The sequence below is a fragment of the Hibiscus syriacus genome, unplaced genomic scaffold, assembly GCF_006381635.1.
Source record: "Hibiscus syriacus cultivar Baekdansim isolate YM2019G1 unplaced genomic scaffold, ASM638163v2 tig00111837_pilon, whole genome shotgun sequence".
NCBI lineage: Eukaryota > Viridiplantae > Streptophyta > Magnoliopsida > Malvales > Malvaceae > Hibiscus > Hibiscus syriacus.
Window position 1 is genome coordinate 3975498 of NW_024063194.1, and position 21541 is coordinate 3997038.

At 32.7% G+C, this 21541-nt stretch overlaps 2 pseudogenes; one reads left to right on the top strand and one right to left on the bottom strand.

Annotated features, from left to right (window-relative positions):
• Positions 1–394: 394 nt before the first annotated feature.
• LOC120171876 lies at positions 395–13405 on the top strand (annotated as a pseudogene).
• A 1376-nt stretch (positions 13406–14781) lies between these two features.
• Positions 14782–21155, bottom strand: LOC120171930 (annotated as a pseudogene).
• Positions 21156–21541: the final 386 nt, after the last annotated feature.

A 21541-nucleotide genomic window follows, 5' to 3' on the forward strand; every position in this document is an offset into this window, starting at 1 on the left:
GAATAATATAGATGGTTGAATCATTAAAAAAAATTAAATTAATTAATTAATAACTAATTAATGAATAATTTTTAAATTAATAAAATTATGTAATTCTGACCTTTTTAATTTATAAAAGTTTTAATGTAATTTGAACATTTGAATAAAAGACAAACAAATCTTAGCTGCAGAAAGCAAATATTAAACCATAGGCCACGATTTCTTAACAAAACGTGAGAAATCTAAAACAAAATCGATCGCTTTTTGGTATATTCTTTCCAGGTTGTGGCGGTGTATTCGGTATACCCAGAGAACATAAGAATAATTGAAAAACAGTCGAAAATTTTGGTGTTTTGTTCGAAGTTTATTTGTGGGGATTCCTATAAATACCAAAAACGAAAAAGAAAAACCCATTTTTCTTATATATCACTTTGATTCCCGTACTGGCTTTCTCGGTTCAGATCTCAAAGGTTCGTTTCTTTTTCTTTTAATGTGTTTATCTTCGTTTCGTGTTTTAATTCTTGAATTCTAAGCTATGTGCTTTGTTGATTAAGCTGAGCATTAACTGGGTGCAATATTGATTAGATCTATGCTATTGGTTTTTACATTTCTTTATACAGCTTGGAATTTGAGAAGCTTAGAATTTTTGTTTCTCTTCTTTGTTCTGTTACGATATTTCCTTATTATAAACTCTATGCCTTGAGGTATCTCTTGGAAGTGAAATGTTGGGGATTCTGTGTTTCTTCTTCTTCTTCTGTTGCCTGAGTAAAATCTCTGGGAGCATTGATGAGTTTATGTTGATGATGCGGAGGAACCTCGATATTGAGATATTTCATCCCCATTCACATGATTGTTTATTTCAAGTTTGTAACTAATGCTAAGAATGTGGTTAATTGAAAGAATACATGGTAACTCACACCAAGTTATATGGAACTAGAGTCCAAATTTAATGTACTAAAACAAGACTGAATATATAGAGAGAGAGTTGGCATTTGCTCACACACTGCAAAACGTTTTAGTATTAAACCGTTTTAGGATTGGTGAACGAGTGAAATAGATAACCGGATTAATAAGAAGAAATGAGATGATATTCACAGAAAAAAAGAATAAGGAGACAATATAAGTCTTCTATTTCCACTCATTCAACAATCTAAAAAAACGTGATAATTTCAGCCGTCTATTTTCAATTATCAGTGTGAAACTAAATGCTAAATATAACTGGATCTTAACCCATGCACATATATATAATTTGTTTTCTACTAGACGTGTGCTGCACTGGAAATGGGATCTCGGGAATTTTCTAATCAGTCTGTAGGATTTAATTTTGTGACATGAGGATTGTGTAAGATGAGGATGGCTCATTTTGCTTTGATGTGAATGTGAATACAAAATTGTACCTTTGGTTGCATGGAAGGAGGAGGCTCTACTTTCAAGCCATAATAACTCTATCAGCTTCTTTTGCTTTTAGTTTGCTTTAATGCTCGTTCGTTATAATTATAGATAGAGGCAAATGCTTGCTTCTTTGTTTTTATATTTTAGAGTACAAGCTTGTCTTTGAATATACAATTCATGTTCATTTCTTTGCCATCTGTGTCTTTTTACTTCCAAAAAATGAGTGTAGACACCCATTTTTATCCGGGTCTACAAAAATATTATTATTATTATATTTTATTATTATATTATTATTATTATTATTATTATTATTATTATTATTATTATTATTATTATTATTATATTACATGGTTACATATTTTGTGCATGCCACCTGGAGCCCAAATACACAAGCCCGTTACAAGCAGACCCTGCCCAGAAGCCAAGCCCAGCACCAGACTCAAGTGACCCAGCTATCACCCGAAGCCCAATGGAGATACCCAAGACCCAATTACAGCTAACCCAAAACTCGGATGACTCAGAGTAGAACAGACCAAATGAAATTTTGACCTGGCCCCCTGGGGCCCTAGAGATATCATGATGCTGTTGCCGCCTGTCATTGCTTCCACCGCCGCCTGCACCCAAATCAAACCATCCCTTAAACATTGATAGAAATCACTAATCAAATCTATCAACAAAAGCAGCAAACTCACCAATCACTCAGGGAAGGATAAAAATAGAAGAGGGGATTTGGGTTTTGGAGAGAAGAAAAAATATATAGAGTTAAACCCTAGATCTATGATGATTGGGTGGGTTTTAGGCTAAATGAGGTAAGGAAATGAGATGAGGGTGAGAAGGGGAATCGTTTGGGGTCGGTTGGCCTTCTTCGGCCACCTTAAGTCGCCGTGTGCACCGCCATGACTTTTATCCTCCCCGAGGAGAGAGCTGAGAGAGTTTGAAACTCTCTCCCTCTCTTTGTTTTCTAAGAAGAGAAGAAAATGAGGAAGTGGGTTGAGTTAAGGCTTTCGGTTAGCCTTATATCCAAGGCTTCAAACTACGTAGTTTCGTTGCCCCAGTTCCGTGTTTTGATTGCTAAAGGGAAAATAGTCGTTGTAGTCCTTGCCATTTTAATATATTACTCGTGTTTTTCATATTTCTTGGGATAATAGCCATTTAAGTCCCCCGTATTTTGTAATTTCATTGTGAAGCCAATTAATGAAGTTTTGTTTTGTTTAATTTCGAGCACTTATATTTCATTTTCTACGTTTATAGTCCTGTGATTATATGTTGTATTATTCTTGTTAATGTATGAATTTGGGAATGATATTTGTAAACATATCATTTTAGTCACTGTTTTATATTTGGTTTATTTATGATTCGGCCTTCATGTTTTTGTTTATTGCAGTTTAATCCCAAATAGTATTTATGGGTTATTTACGTTTCTGGTGCCTGTATTATTAAACATTTGCTATTTGGGCTCTATTTATTTTGTAATCACTGTTTAGTCCTTTAAGTTTATATTTTTCCTATTTTAGTCCTTTATGTTTTTGTTTGTATTATTTACGTCCCTTAAGTTTTTATTTTTGCTATTTCAGTCCTGTAAATTTCTATTTTTTATTTAGTCCTTTATTTTACTAAACATGTCTATTTTTTATATTTATTTGTATTTTAATCTATCATGTTTGTAAATATCTATTTTAGTCCAAAGTTGTAACTTTGTTATATCGATCGTTATAATTTCATGTATGTATGTATATGAGTTATGTAGTTGTACGCATTCTTCGTATGAAATTTTATTTCTTTGTTCTACATGTACATATTTTCCACTTTGTTTTTTTAATCATCATTATTTTATAATATGCAAAAATGGAAAGTTTCATCGTGAGGGAAATCTACGAAGACATCTCCCGACTACAAGGGAAGGTGTCTTTTCGAGGATTTTTCGCATAAATGTTATTTTATATTCAATAATTTTATTTGTTCCATTTATTTATTTTGAGTATTTTTCAACTCTTTTCATTTTCATTTTTTTTTATTTTACTGTATTTTATTTTATCTTGGCAAAATTTGCGAAATAACGTTTTGTGAGGGGAATCTATGGGAATGTCTCGTAACTACAAAGGAAGTGTGTCTCCGAAGATTGTTCACACTTTTTAAATAAATTTAAATGAATAAATGGATCATAATTTAAATACATTTTTTAAGTTTGTAATTCCCAATATTTAAACAATATATAATCGTTTAGGTACCAAAATTTGGGTGTTGTGGGGTGCTAACCCTTCCCCACACGTAACCGACTCTCGAACTCTTAAAAACTAATCTTGGGTAAAACACAAACCATTTTTTTATGTTTAAGGTTTCCAATCTACCTAACTTAATGGTTGATGGTGACTCTAAAATTAAAATGTTTTCCAAATCATATTTCATCACTTTCCCCGAAAACCAATTTTTTAAGTCTAGCGGATCCCCTGCGGAAACGTTATGACAGCTTGGCGACTCCACTAGGGACTTCAGGAGTCAGGCCATGAACGATTATATGTTGTCTTGTATTTGGGAATTACAAACTTAATTTGTATTTAATTTACGATCCTTTTATTTATTTTGAGTTTCAACATATTATGCATTATTTTATTTTTAACTAATTGATTTTTTATTTAATTGGTTTTCAAATTCGAATATATTATGGAAATTGCGAGAGTATTGTTTTTGTCATTTTTTTAAAGGTTTGTGAGCTTCTCCTCATACACAATACGTACATTTACACATTATAAGCTCACTTACGAGCTTTGTCCATTTTAAGTTGAGGTGAAAGCTTAGCCTACATGAGATAATTTGTTTCTCTGCATGGGTTTTAGCTAGTAACCTTTGGGGTTCATATACCTTATGTCTACGTGAGATAAATTGTTTCTCCGCACGGACATAAGGGAATGTATCCTATCAAATTAAACTCGATCTACATGAGCCTGTAATGGGCCAGGATTGAGGGTTTGGCAGCCTAATGAGGCACCAACATGGACAGTTCGAGTACCCTTTTTCTTAGAACCCAATACAGCATATAGTGAGCCCTAGTAACCCACCTCGATAAAATTCAAGTCGAACCTCTCTCCGTCAGTAGGTACCCAAATTAAGTGTACACAAAGGAGGAGCGTTTCTGAACCTTTTCTTTTGCTTTAAATTTTGTTGAACAAAAACATGCGAACTAGATACCAGGCAATTGGGATCATTTCATTGAAAATAATTATTTTGGGTAGAAAGATGTTTGGGTAGGATTGTTATCTAAAAAAAGCATGCTTGGATAGATATCATGATTGGGTAGGTGTTATATTTATCTATAGAAAGCATCTTTTAACTCTATTGATTCTTGCTGGTACTAATTCGTTTTTCTTTTTTGTTTGTGTTACTACCTTATTTTTTTTTCTTTTGTTTGTGTCATTTTTATTCCTTTTTGGCATTGGATTTTAGAGGATCATCACTTTTCCATATGTATTTGCATCTTCGTATTTTGCATGATCATCATAAATAAAATAAAGGTGTTGATTATCCGAGTAATCAACAGAGTAGAAGAGTGATCATTGAGATGGAAAAGGGTTTTCATAACAAGGAAGAACCCAATCCAACGGTCTGAGACTGGTCTGAAGAAACAAAAGGCAAGAGGAGACAGTGTGCTTAGGGATTACGTATCATTGATGTCCACTTATGTCAATATCATTTTCAAGAAAGATAATAGAGATTTGGGAGAGCTTGAGAGTAGAAACCAAAGAGAAGTTTCAAAAGAAAACGAATGTTGTCTGTGGCGTTGTCTCAAGAAGGGGATACTCGAACACATAGATGAAGATAAGGGATTAGGCATCTTTTCTCTGGCTATATATATGGTCTGCTAGTATTCCTAAAGACTTTGTTCCACGTGGAGGTTGTTGTTGCATATTTCTTTAACAGATTGGAGAGAGGTATAAATATTGCATCAGCTGTCTTGGCAAGGACCTTCTGATCCTTAAATAGTTATCTTAGATTGGAGGGAAGTCGATTCAGAGGTTGCGTTCAACTACTCACCATTTGGATTTAGAGTTATTTCTTGAAAGAAGAGAAAGTTTTGGGATCATAATTGAGATCATGGAGCTAAATAAAAGGGTCTAACATCATTCGTAGATTGACCTCTCTTATAAAGATGAAAGCTGAATAGAACTCTTTCTAATAATGGTTACTTTTGGAAATCGATGCCTTTTGCATTTTCATTCTGCATGGCATTAATTTAAACATTTTTACATGCATCGTTTATAAAAACATGGAATTAATTCATAGAGGATTCGATGGAAGTGATATTGATCACGTGACACCACATGTTGAATAGAAGCAAGATTTGTACAAGTAAAAGAAGAAGCTGAAATCAGTATGGTGAAAGATGTTTTGCTGGTTATAGGACTGAGCCTCCAAGATGATCTAAGAAAAAAAATCACCATATCCTGAGGGTTACGATGTTGATCTCATGTACAACTACCACACAGGAAGCTGCAGACATTCCACTGAGAACTGTAAGGCAATAAAGCGCAAGATCCAGAACCTGATGGATTCAGGGGCATGGATAATCGAAGAAAATGGGGTCATTGCATCTACCAATTGCACCAAGATCATTGTTTTGTTTGAACTCGTTTTTGTTCTTTCTTTAATATTTGCTTAAATATTTTTAATCTTTGATGACTGAATTTATGCTACCTTCTAAGGTTGAATAATTGAACAAGTTTTAATCTTGAGTTCTTCGAATATCAAAAGAATTACGGATTCTCCTAATTCTTCAAGAATTATAGATTTTTGACATATGGAAAAATTAGACCTTTCTTACACCATCCAACATCAAAAATAAAATATTTTGATTTTTTACCTGAAATAATTCACGGTCATTACCAAAGAATCAAATTTTGACGTTACCTTTCCTTGAGACTTTGAAACATAGCTTTTATCTTTTTGAGACACAAAATTCATACATATACCTTCCCATGATCCAATAAAATCACACCATCGTCATTCAATGAGTAACGGGGCATTCTGATCAAGAGTTGACTAGGGTATCCATCAGGAGTTTTATTGCATTCTCATGCATGTCATCTTGTTTGAACTCGTTTTTCTATCTATGTGTGAATATTTGTAAGTCACTTGACATTCAAACATTTTAAATAAAATGCTTCCTTCTGAGGAAATGAGCAATGAGAAAATTTTAATCTTGAATTCTTTGAATATCATTTTAATTAAAATCTTTTTAATAATTGAGGGTGTAAATCTTTGACAAACGACAAGATTGAACCCTAGCAAAACAAGGATCCCTTGATCCTAATCCAAATTTACATCAGAGTGCATACCCTTCCCTTGAAGAAACTAAGCTAGCTCCCTCCTCGCATGTATAGCCAATGAAAGGCTTGGCATTCAGGTATGTGTTAGGAGCAGACAAAATAGGGCAACTAGCACATGAGATTACAAAACTAATTGGTTCTACTTATGTTAATAACGTTCAATGCTGATCATGATCTTCTCAAATGGAATGGTCCAGTAGGCGAATCTAGTTTAGGTCAGTTGCTTGGGAATTAAACTCTAACGATGAGATTTTCTGACCTTCATCAAACACTTGGGCTATAACAGGTTCTCCTCAACGAGCTTAAGAAATGGAATTCGTATACCCAGAATATATATATATGTATACAATAAAGTTGATCTATTCTGCTAAAGCAATTGGGTATAGAGGAAACTCGAAAGCCCTGACTTTATGAATAGATTAAATTCAAACCATGACATTGATTGAGTACTTGGCAATCCGGTGTATGCTCCACTGTGCTTGTCAAGTCGAAGACTTTGTGACGACATGAATCCTTCAGCTAGCCTGATAAAGGCAATTATAAAATATACGTACAATAAAATTGAATCCATCTAGCCAAACAATGGCAGGTTAAATCAAATACTAAATAAGGAATTTTGGTGAATATAGACTAAGGGAGTTAAGGAACATTTGTTATAATTGAACTCACACGAGCACTCAGAAATATCATTTTTAGACTGATATTTATGAACTACCTTGACTAGGTAAGTCTATGAAGCTTGAACAAATGGAAGATTTCAGAGAACTGAAACAAAAGTGTTCTAAAGAGTCTATCAATTGACCATACTAGTTGCATCATTTTGTCCACCTACAATCAAAATGCCAAACCAAGAAAGAAGGGCATGACATGATCTTCAAGGTGACCAAATGGATGAAACAAACCTTAGAGTTTAGGTAGCTAACCTCTAAACCAACTTTTCGATCTTGATATTTGTCAAAGATTTGTAGTTATCAATGATTAAAAGAGCAGTTGATTTTTTATTTTCAACGAATTCATGTTTTCTGATTTGCTCTAATTGTGAGGCCGAAGAAAGGGCATTATTTTAGTTCATTTGATAAAAAAAATCACAAATTATTTCTTCATTAAGTTCTTTCAAAAGAAGAAGAAAAACATTTTCAAACAAGATAATCTCTCTGGACGCGTATCCTGGAATTCAACAAATATCTCTCCGAAGCTCAAGATCAAAGTTGGGAAAAAAGGGAGCCAATTTTTGGGACAAAATTTGATGGGGAAAGGAAACAACTTGTCTCAGGTCGAGGTTTGCAAGAGTACACCCTTGTGGAAAATGACGATTGTGCGACTATTGCATAAGAGGCGATCACACAAATCCCTTGATAAGGCATCGCACAACAGGAATGAGAACATGAGATGAGTACATAAGCTACTCCATCAGATCAGTGAACAACAAATAAATGAGAATACCAAACCATTGACCAAAAATAACAACTTGAGACTTTTTTATCATTTCCTTACTTAACCATACCTCAAAGATAGCAATAATTTTGACACTTGTCAAATAGCTATAATTTATTGAAGAATTAAGAGTGTAATTAATTCTTTGATATCCAATGAACTCTTGTTTTATGATTTGTCTCAATTATGAAAAATAGAAAAGGGCAATATTTTTCAAAATCTTTGATTAAACATTTTTCAACATCCTTTTAATTTATTTTTTATGACTTTTCAAAATAAAGAAGAAGAAAAAAGTTTTTCAAACAAGACAATCTCTCTGGACTGAATCTTGGTAGTTGACATATGGCTCTCAGATACAAAGCTCATGCTTAGAATTAGTGCTGAAGCAAGAATGATGAATGATGGGGCATCTTTGGAGATTCAACATCGAATGTTGGGGCATCTTTGAGGATTCAACATATTGATGCGAACAATCAGATCTTCTGAAGGCACTTCTTCCATCAGCATGATCAAGAAATTATCAGTATCCTTTGAGTTGTTTCTTTTGAAACAAATTTTGTCTCTCGAGATAGTTTCTTTTGAAAAAATCTTTGAGTTTGTTTCTCTGGAAATAAATTTTGTCTCTCTTGAGACAATTTCTTTTGAGAAAAAAAATCTTTGAGATTGTTTCCAATGAAACAAAACAAACATCTTTGAGATCGTTTCCCTTGAAACTAATTTTGTCTCTCTTAAGACAGTCTCCCTTGATATATTATCCCTAAAGATGGACTGCCATCATCATCACATAAGAACCGTGTCATCCCCCGACCAGGCCTCCTCATCACGTATGAGTTATGTCAACCTCAAATAACCAGTCGTCCTCATCACGTAGGAATCGTATTATTATCCTTAAAGATGGCCTGCTATCCTCATCACGTAGGACTGTGTCATCCCCCGACCATACCTCCTCATCACGTAGGAGTCGTGTCACTCCTGATAACCAGCCGTCCTCATCACGTATGAACCGTGTTATCATCCCTAAATATGTTCTGCCATCCTCATCACATAGGAAATGTGTCATCCACAGACCAGCCTTCCTCATCACGTAGGAGTCGCATCACCCCTAGATAACCAGCTATCCTCATTACGTAGGAATCATGTTTCGTGTCACTCCTGATAACCAGCCGTCCTCATCACGTATGAACCGTGTTATCATCCCTAAATATGTTCTGCCATCCTCATCACATAGGAAATGTGTCATCCACAGACCAGCCTTCCTCATCACGTAGGAGTCGCATCACCCCTAGATAACCAGCTATCCTCATTACGTAGGAATCATGTTATCACCCTCCTTAAAGATAGCTAGAACTCTTCATCGCGTATGAGTCGTGTCGTCCCCAACCCAACAAACACATCAAATTTTAAACCAAAGAAAGAGAATCGGACAAAAATTGGTTATTTTGTTGGTCTTTTCCCTATTCTTGTTAACACAAGAATGTGCAAAGAGGAGCAGTTGCAGACACTCATTTTTGTCATGGTTTACAAAAATATTATTTATATTATTATTATTATTATTATTATTTATTATTATTATTATTATTATTATTATTATTATTATTATTATTATTAATATTATTATTATTATTACATATTTTGTGCAGGCCACCTGGAGCCCAAATGCACATGCCTAAGCCCGTTACAAGCAGACCCTGCCTTGAAGCCAAGCCCAACACTGGCTCAAGTGACCCAGCTATCACCCGAAGCCCATGGAGATACCCAAGACTCAGTTACAGTTAACCTAAAACCCAAATGACCAATAGCAAAATCGACCCAAAGAAGATCTGGCCCAGCCCCCTAGGGTTTCTAAAACCCTAGCCCTAGGGATATCATGATGATGCCACCGTTGTCTGTCATCGTTGCCACCACCGCCTGCACCCAAATCAACCCATTCATCAAACAGTGATAAAAATCACTAATCAAATCTATCAACAAAAGCATCAAACTCACCAATCACTCAGGGGAGGATAAAAATAGAAGACAGAGAACAGAAGAGGGGATTCAAGTTTTAGAGAAAAGAAGAAATAGAGAGAGAGAAAAATACTGAGGGATTCAAGGTTAGGGAGAGTTTCCAGAAAATAAAAAACAAAAGGAAAAAGAAAAACGCAAGAGGATTTTAAACCCCAAAAGCAAAAATATCCAAAGAGATAGAAACAACCAAGAAAAAAAAACCAAAGAGAGAAAGGGAGAGAGAGATTTTACCTGAGTTCGAAAGGCTAGAATCCCTAAGGTCGCCAGAGTCGTCTTTTCCCAAGAGGTAAACCCTATATCTATAAGGATTGGGTTGGTTTTAGGCTAAATAAAGTAAGGAGATGAGATGAGGGTGAGGAGGGGAATCGTTTAGGGTTGGTTAGCCTTCTCCAATCATCGTAGACCGTCGTGTACACCACCATATACACCGCCGGCCACCGTGACTTTTATCCTCCCCAAGGAGAAAGTTGAGAGAGTTTGAAACTCTCACCCTCTCTCTTTTTTCTGAGAAGAGAAGAAAATGAGGAAGTGGGTTGAGTTAAGGCTTTCGGTTAGCCTTATATCCAAGGCTTCAAACGACGTAGTTTCGTCATCCTAGTTCCGTGTTTTGATTGCTAAAGGGCAAATAGACATTTTAGTCCTTTCCATTTTAATATATTACCCGTGTTTTTTATATTTCTTGGGATAATAGCCATTTAAGTATTTCGTATTTTGTAATTTCATTGTGAAGCCATTTAATAAAGTTATGTTTTGTTTAATTTCGAGCACTTATATTTCATTTTCTACGTTCTAGTCATGTGATTATATGTTGTATTATTCTTATTAATGTATGAATTTGGGAACGATATTTGTAAACCTATCATTTTAGTCACCGTTTTACATTTGGTTTATTTATAAGGCTTTCATGTTTTTGTTTATTGCAGTTTAATCCCCAAATATTATTTATAGGTTTTTTACGTTTTTGGTGCTTGTATTATTTAACATTTTCTATTTGGGCTCTGTTTATTTTGTAATCACTGTTTAGTCCTTTAAGTTTCTATTTTTCCTATTTTAGTCATTTAAATTTTTGTTTGTGCTATTTACGTCCCTTATGTTTTTGGTTTTGCTATTTCAGTCATGTAAATTTTTGTTTTTTTTTTTTTGCTATTTAGTCCTTTATTTTACTAAGCATGTCTATTTTTTATATTTATTTGTATTTTAGTATGTCATGTTTGTAAATATATATTTTAGTCCAAATTTGTAACTTTGTTCTATCGATCGTTATAATTTCATGTATGTATGTATGTATGTATATAAGTTATGTAGTTGTATGCATTCTTCATATGAAATTTATTTCTTTGTTCTGCATGTACATATTTTCCACCTTGTTTTTTTAATCATCATTATTTTATAATATGTAAAATGGAAAGTTTCATTGTGAGGGAAATCTACGAAGACATCTCCCGAGTACAGGGAATGTGTCTTTTCGAGGATTTTTCACATAAATGTTGTTTTATATTCGATAATTTTATCTGTTTCATTTATTTGTTTCGATTATTTTTCATCGTTTTTCATTTTTATTTTGTTTTATTTTATTGTATTTTAATTTATATTGGCGAATTTTGTGAAATAATGTTTTGTGAGAGGAATCTATGGGAAAGTCTCCTAACTACAAAGGAAGTGTGTTCCCGAAGATTGTTACACTTTTTAAATAAATTCGAATGAATAAAAGGATCATAATTTAAATACATTTTTAAGTTTGTAATTATCAATATTTAAACAATATATAATCGTTTAGGTACCAAAATTTGGGTGTTGTGGGGGTGCTAACCCTTCCCCACACGTAACCGACTCCCAAACTCTTAAAAACGAATATTTAGTAAAACACATACCATTTTTTTGACATTTAAGGTTTCCAACCTACCTATGGAAACTCCAAAATCAAAATGTTTTCCAAATCATATTTCATCACTTTCTCCGAAAACCAATTTTTTAGCTCTAACGGATCTCCGCGGAAACGTTATGACAATGTGGAAATGCGTTTTCAGCTTTGGTGTGAGTCATGCAGCTTGTTGATTATATTATTTGATATCTGGTTTCATGTAGGCTAGGCTGCGACACTTTTTGCTGCTTTGTAGTGTGAGATGGCAACAACATCAGCAGCTACGTTTTCAATTGGATCGACTGTCTCCTATAGGAGTCGGGGCAGTCCACTTCTGCAAACAAAACCTTCTGCTATAAGGTTCGTCTCACCGAATTCACTTGCAAGTTTCAGTGGCCTCAAGGCGGAAACATCCGTTAACTGTGATTCAGAACTCTCCTTCCTTGGCAAAGAAAGCAGTGCGGCTCTTAGAGGTTCGTTTGCACTGAGAGGCAGAAACCAAACCGGAGGTCTCACTATAGCTCACAGGTTCAAGCATATTGCAATGTGGCAATCCTAGGAGCTGCTGGAGGGATAGGTCAGCCTCTGGCACTTCAAATCAAGATGTCCCCGCTAGTTTCGGCCCTGGACCTCTTTGATATAGCGAATGTCAAAGGATTTGCTGCCGATCTCAGTCACTGCAATACTCCTTCACAAGTTCTGGATTTCACCGGTGCTTCCGAATTAGGAATTGTTTGAAAGGTGTGGATGTGGTGGTTATTCCTGCTGGTGTTCCAAGAAAGCCTGGTATGACTCGTGATGATCTCTTTAACATCAATGCCAACATTGTTAAGACTTTGGTTGAGGCCGTTGCTGATAATTGTCCCGATGCCTTCATCCATGTTATCAGCAATCCATTTAACTCCACAGTACCTATTGCTGCTGAAGTTCTGAAGAAAAAGGGTGTTTATGATCGAAAGAAGCATTTTGGTGTTACCACATTGGATGTTGTGAGAGCTAACACTTTTGTCGCTCAAAAGAAAAACCTTAAGTTCATCGATGTCGATGTTCCGGTTATAGGCGGACATGCTGGTATCACCATTAGAATTAACCGTCAGGATTCAAAATGCCGGGACAGAGGGCCCATGGCATATGCTGCTGCAAGATTTGTCGAATCATCCCTTCGTGCTCTAGATGGAGGTGGGGATGTCTACGAGTGCTCGTATATACAATCAGATCTGTCTGGTCTTCCATTTTTTGCATCCCGAGTCAAGCTGGGAAGAAAAGGGATTGATGCAATTATTCAATCTGACCTTCAGGGGTTGTCCGAGTACGAAGAGAATGCCTTGGAAGCTATTAAGCCTGAACTGAAGGCTAGCACTGAAAAGGGAATTGCATTTGTGCAGAAGCAACCGGTTACTGCATAAAATGCCAAAAAAAAAAAAATCAAAGCTCCGAAAGTGGAAACCATGCTTTAAGAGAGATAAGAACCTTAAGTTTTGTAGAATGAAAGTGTTTTATAAGTTTTTTTTTCTTTCAAATTGATGATCACCTGGTGAGAAATTGGAAGGGTATTTCGATGGCTGCAGATGAGAAGAAAATGATCATTTCTGAATCAGAGTATGTACTTTGTAGTGCTTTTTGACAGTTTTGAAATAACGTGGATAGTGAATTCCATTAGTATTTATTAATGTTTCGAACTAGTGTTGGATAAACTAATTTAACTTTTATTTATATGAGAAAATGCAATGGCTCTTTGATCATATCAACTTGGGAAGGCCCAACACTGTCTCTTACATTTTGATCCGACAATGCTTTTCATGATTTGGTTATCTTCGTATTTCTTAGTAGGCTTATTTTACTTTTCTAGTTGCAATAGCCTCTACAAATAATACTTGTCTCTGTGTATATATGAAATTCTGAAATTGTTATTTCTTAATTGCAACATTCACATTTTGAAATCAACAACTTTCTTCTTAAATTTGTATAGCTGTAACCATAAAATTAGTTTTTCAAATAAAATATATATATTAATATAGGATCCGATTATACAATATAATTTTTTTAGTGTTATAAAAATTTAAGATCGTTTGATAATCGAAAATAAACGACAGTAAGAAATGAGAAGATATACAAAAAAAAAATTAAAACAAGAGTTTTACATTGTAAGTGAATGATAACTCTATATATATATAATAAAGCTGAAATGATTACATTTTAGAAATAAATAAAATTTTGATAATATAATTTATCAATATTTGATTCATGAATCAACTAATATACAAATCAAATGCTATAAAGATTAATTATGAAGAAAATCTTTCTATTTGAGTTTATTTAATCAACAATATCAAAAACCAAACCTTGACGTCGCAAAACAAGCCAAACATCTCATTCAACTAGATCAAATGATCTTCGATAGAAAAAATAATATTTATTGAACTATTATATAAAATTAAATTACATAATTACCCTATTTTTTATTTTAGTTTAATAATTGACATTTTCGTATTTTCACGAGTTGTAATGGTGTAACAAACTTGGTCAAAATTTGATCATAGTAAAGATATAGATGTATAGATACATTCAAAGGGATTCAAATATAAAACCTATTTAGCTCAATTAACTGGTTTGAAACAAGATAGAGCAAAATATATTCAGACTTTTACAACATAAATTCTCCAACAAATACTAAGTTGGGGGACATCCCTATTTTCAAGGAGATATAACTTCAAATAACAAGTTTGCAAAGAGATAAATACGAAAGCACTGCTTAAACACACACATATATATATATAAGCAATAAATATGGCCGATGATAACATCAATATCCATAACCTTCAGAAAACATCAACAACCTAAGGTCAGATATATAAGCAAAAGAAAGCAGTTTCGATCCAACAAAAGAATTTAATCCGAATTCAATTTCATTTCAATAGCTATAGCCTTAGTTTCTAGGCTTACCACCTTTCCCACGGCCTCGTCCACCACGTCCTTTCCAACCGCCACCATGTAATGCCCTGTCTGTGTTGCGTTTTATCTTCAGATCATTGGGTAAGGGGAGTATATGATCAATACATTTCCGGAAGCTAAAATCGTCAACTGTTTCATCCTCCCTAATCACAAAGTAACATTTACTATTCCACACTGGATGGTTTCGGATTTGGAAAGCTTTGATCCCTCCACAAATCTTTTTCTCCGGCTCTAGATGGCCTTTTTTAAGCAAGTCCAGCAATATCATATGTTCATACTGCAACAAAAAGTCAAAGATAAACATAATATGAAACAACAATTTTCGGATATTTCAGTGCCTAGTGATCAAATTTGACAATACTAGATTGATGCAATGAATTGTATGTGCATTTTATGTCATTCATATAAACAATTTTTTCCACAATCTAACAAGAGCTAATAACACCAACTTATCAGATTCAGTTAGGCATCATGTAACATTTTTCAAGATCACAGCAACACCGAAATCCAAAACATAACATAGTTATTTTTGGGAAATAAATCAAGTCATAATGTATGCAACATCTGCAACCACGACTGCAATTTAGTACCATGGGCATCCCACATGAGTATTCCCCTCCATATTTTTCCGTACTTGGAGGGTCATATAAGTGTCATATGATACAATCATATTTCAAAAACCTGTGTTAGACAGAGTTCTTCAAGCTAACATAAAGACCAACATGCCAGTAATATTATACTTGGTTTCTAATGAACAATTAAAATAAACACTTTACTAGGGATTTAATTGTGATTGCAGTTATCGTGATGGCAGCAATAACAGATGCTATTATAATCACTGCAGGAATCAAGGTAGTGAAATAACAGCCTCAGACGAGGCGGCTATTCCAATTGCAGACTGCTATTTAAATCCTGCCGTTTACAACTCAAGCTTCGTGTAAATAAAAAGTTAACAGTTCAATGCTATCAACTACATTCTTCATTCATTATGAAATCCAAAAATAATTTAAAAATAAATAAATATTCTTCCACATAAAGAAAAGTTATAGCGAAAGCCATTTTTATCAGTACCTTGTTAAACTCCAGTTGAATTCCCCAATTATGAAGCCGAGGACCCGAACTCTTTCGGACCGAGCCGTACAGGACCCGACTCGGGTAAGTCCGACTTGTTCTCAAGAATTTCCTCCTCCACGGACTTCTCCAGCTTCTGCTTTTTGGATGCATCGTCGGTTTCTTCGCCGTCTTCTTCTCTCTCGCGCTTGGATTTGGAGTCGCCGTTGGCGTCATCCTTGGCATTGGGATTTTGGTCGGATGAATCGATGGTTTCAAGATCCATGTCTTCAGTTGGTGGGTTGGGCTCCAGCGATGGCTCTTTCTCTGCCAATGAAGAATGCTAAAATCTTAAACCCTAAAAGGTTTAGAGGCAGTGAAGCAGTTTTCTGGGAGATTTCTTTGGAAGAAAAATAGGCTTTATAGCTTCATTCCCCAGTACGTGTTACCGAAAATAAATGCCCACTACCCTGTGTTTTATTAATTTGTTTATTTTATTAACATCAAATAATATCTACTTATTGTTTATACATATTTAAATTTATAATAATTTCGTAAGAATGAGCTCCAATCTTAGATTGACTTGTAATATATATGAGCAAGTATATTCAATTGGTTAATCAAATTATTTATTTTTATTTTTATATGTTCTCTTAGACTATTAATTTTAGATTCACTCAAAGTATTTTTATTTCTTCCGCTATTGTCTTTATTTCTTACTTTTTAAATAAGATTAGGATTATATTTAAAATTTGTTAAAAAATTAACTTATAATATACATCCTGTAATTAATAAGATGCGTATACGCAGCTAATTTTTTTTAAAATAAATATTGTATCTTAATCATCATAAATATTCATAATAAAAGTTAATTTTTATATTATATATAAAATGTTGTATCTTATTTTATTTTTACATACTATTAACGCTTTAATTAACATAATATTATTTTTAAATTTATATTTTACATATAAAAATAAATTCAAAATTAAAATTTAATATATAAATATATATTAAAATCTAAAATTTATATGTATAATTATATATAGGGTCGGTCCTGACTATTTTTAGGCTCGAGGCAAAAACAAAAAAATGAGACCCTAATATAAAAAATAAGAAATATATAATATAAAAATTTTATTAGATTTTTTATTTAATTAAAAAATAGTAATTCATTGTAATATAAAAGATGTCAAAAAAATATTTAAGAATACAAATACTTATAAAAAAATATTGCATTCGATTATTTTTTATGCAAAATCATTGATGATAGTGTCAATATCAGTGATTTCCAACATATTTTTCTCAATACATAACATAATATTTGAAAATGAAAGAACGATCTTATCTATAATTTGAAAATATATTAAATTAAAAGAAATAATTTGAAAACTTGATCTACCTAAAATTTTAAGGACAATATTCAATATGATTCAAGCACCATAATTGATAATAAATAATTGTGACTTTACGTGTGAGAGAAATATGATAAATTCAAAAATGAGAATAATAATTTTCAGATAAATCATGACACATGAAAGAGAAAAGAAGCATGGTAATTATATTTAAATTTTTTCTCTCATTAAGTTTTGGAAAAAATAACGTTAATAATTATTTTTATTATGAAAAATCGGAAAAGAGATTTGGTAAATTGATAGTGGGAATTTGGAAATACCAAAATTAAAGAGTTCAATTGATTTTTTTTAAATTTTGAGAAAGAAATATTAAATTAGAATTTTATGGAACAATAATTTATTAACGTTAATATAAAATTCAATAAGATAATTGACACCTTAATAAATTCATGGGCCCGTTATTTTATTGAGTAAATTACGTGTTTAGTATCTAAATTATCAGTTTTAGTCTGTTTTAGTACCTAAATTTTCAATTTTTTCAAAACTATACGTAAAATTTAATTTTTAATTCATTTTAGTACCAGCCGTTAAAAACTTTAGTTTTTTTTATTTCATTTTAGTACCCATTCAAAATTTAACGTCAAGTTTTAATTTTTTGTTTTTTGAATTTTGATGTATTAAACAAACCAAAATTGACAGTTAGGTGCTAAACGCTTTAGGTTTTTAACGACGAGTACTAAAATCAAATGAAAAGTGAGTGTTAGATATGGTTTTGAAAATTTTAAAAGTTTTAGGTACTAAAACTTATACTAAAATCAAAATTTATAGTTTAAGTACTAACTGCATAGAATACTATATTTTGTTTTATATTTTTTTAATTTATTACAAGAAAAATAAAAACTTATACTAAAAAATTTTTTTTTGTGGGCCTGGGCGGGTGCCCCTCCTGCCCCAAGGTCATCCCTGATTATATATATAGTAACTTCTCAAATAATTCTTTATTTTAAAAATAAAATGAACGCACAAAGGTTCGTGCGTGAATGAAAATGAAATCATCTATTATTTGAGATTAGATATGATAGAATACCTAAAAATATTTTCAAAATAAAATAAAATAATTTTGAAAATATATTTTTACAGTTTGTGCTCTAACAGACAAAACTTACACAAATCAATTTATTTCAGTGATTAAAGAAATCGTTGTTGTTCTTAGATGTCACAGATTCGAACATCATCGGCTATAGCAAGGTGATTAAGCATTTTTTGTTAAATGGTTAAGACTATTTGTAACAATACTACTTTGTAATCATCTGAATTTAATAAAAAAGAAAGAAAAAATATAATAAATTCGAGAATTAATTACACATAAGACAATATTAACACCTAAAACTTATACCTTATTAATAATGAATCATCTTTAATAATAAAAATTTAAAAATTAATTTAAATTACAATTTTATTTGAATTAGTGAACTTTTTCAAAGTAAAGCAGTAGACGAATATCAAAAAATTGTTATTAACATTATTTTGTGAAGGATATTTTTCTGTTTCGATCTATGAAAGTATCACACTCCATTAAATTTAGATATTATCCTATTTAATGATCTAGTAAAAACTATTACCATAATTTCATAAAATGATTGAATAAATACGCCCACATACTCAATAAAGAAAATGGTGCAAATAAAATTACGTAATATGATACAATAAAATAAAGAAATTTTAAAATAAAATAACTAATTATAAAAATATTTATTTTATAATATAAATTTATTTATTTTTTAAAGGATATTTTTTATCCCATGTTGACGAAAGAGTCATATTTCAGTAAGTTTAGATGGTATTTTTCGTCAAACTAACTAATGAACATTATCTCAGCTTTTATTTAATATAATATATTAATAAGTAAATTTATATTAATCATAATAGATATATATAATATTAATTTAAGAACTACGAAAATATTTAAATTCTTATATTTTTTATATATTTTATGTCAAAAATTTGTTTTCGCTCCTCTAAAATTTTATAAGTTATTCCCTCTTTAAAATTTTATAAATTTGCCTCTCCTAACTTGAAATTTTGTGTCTGACCAATATATAACACATTAAACTTATTTTTTATTATAACAAATATTTAAAAATTGATTTTAGACTTAATCAAATATTTTAAAAAATAAATCAAAGTCTAAAATATCTTGAAAATATATTTTTTAAATTGTTTATATATAAAATATTTTTGAGTTAATTAAAGTATGTTAAAGTGTTTAAAATGTGTTTAATGCTTTTAAAATATGAAAATACTATTCAATCACTATTTGACATTATTCATGACATTATTCATACGAGGGTACTGTTTATGAATAGTGAGTTTCGAAACTGTTGATAAAGTTTCGAGACTTTGCCCCTGAAACAATTCCAATGGCTTGATTTTCTTCAACGATCATAATTTTAAGTAAGAGTTTCGAAACTTTCATCAAAGTTTCAAAACTTGCAATTACAATGAGTTTAATAGTTTCAAAACTTTTTCAAAATTTTTGAAACATGTGTAAGTGACCTTAATTGCATGTTTTTAAAGCTTTCAATAGCTATAACTCATCCACAACAATCATAAACGACTAACAACTCATTTCACACTATAAAAACAATCCAAGGAGACTTGAAGAATGTTACTACACCTATCCAATCTTCGAGATCAATAGAAAATAGTTTTCATTTTTATTTCCTTCATTTTTCTCTGGTACATAAGTGTATGGAGCTTAATTACATATTATTTGTTTTATACTTGTGAGCTTAAATCTTTGTAAACACCTACGTTGTGAGTATTCTTGTTTACCCAAATCAAACCTTGTAAAAGGGGAGGGGTTTTAGTTGAGACTAAGAAAAACTAGAGTTGTACAAATTAGTGAATTTGTTAAAAAAAAATCCTTAGTGTGGAGCTAAGATAGTAGATATAGACTTTGGTTGAAAATTTTGAACCAATTTAAATCTTGAGTCTAAATCTTATCTTTTATTGCTTCAACACCAAAGATTTTTAAAGGCCAATTCACCCCTCTTGACAATTTTCGGTTGATCCGAGCTTAACAATCGGTATCAGAACGGTCACAATTGACGCTCTAACAACTTTCTCAAGATCCTAGAAGTGCTCTATCGTTTTTTGACTTAACTGAGAATGTCACACCCCAAAGTTGAGGCAAAAAAATTGTAAGGGGCCAAAATGGATAATTCTAAAGATTTGTTGGTTAAGTTTAAATATTTAGAAAGTTTAGGGATTAGCCTCATAATTTGTCCATAATAAAAAATATGGAAAATATGGTGGTTGGGAGACTTGAACCCATAAACCTAAGGGTATGGGTAGCCATGCCTGTGCTACTAGGCTCTGCTTTAATTTAGTGTTTAATTATATAATATATATTTTATAATATATTGGTTGGGGATATAAAAAATGAAATGAAAATGAATGAGCAAAACCCCTGGTGAACCCCAAACCCTTTCCCCCAAACCAACAAGCTTGTTCTCGTCAAACCACTCTTCTCCAACCGTCCAAGGCTTTGTGGACAGCCTTAAATCGAAGTGTCAGGCGATCGTGAAGCTACCTCAGCTAACCACCGACACTAATCGGCCATCAAACGTCGTATAAAAGCTAAAGAAGCTCCGTCGAATACCTAACCATGTTGTTCAATTTTTCGACGATTACGGTTTCCTCGGCCGTGGTCTTCTCTAATCGCCTGAGTACCGAACTCCCCAGCTCCATGCGACAAAAACCTGATCGGGTTCGTCGCCCATTATTGTCGTTTTCGCCCATCGCCGTCGTGGGTAATCTCGGGTTTATAGTTTGGTTAATTTTCTTATGGTTTTGGCTAAATATTTATTGTAATTGGTTAATTGAAGTTGTATGAGTAATCGACAGCCGTTCCCCAACTCGCTACTGCCACCACGCACCTTAACGTATGCATGGGCCTCGATCCCCAACTCTGGTTTCGTCTAAAAAAGGTCCAGGCAGACCGAATCAACCTAACCTGGTATGAACCGAGTCTATTTGACCCGACTGAGTCAACCTGAACCGGTCAAGCTGAGTTAACTTGTTTGAGTTAACTTATCCGAGTCAACCCGTTGACTGTGACCATTAACCGCTGAATTTGACCAGAGTTGATTGTTAACTGTTGACTTTGACCAAAAATTCAAAATTTT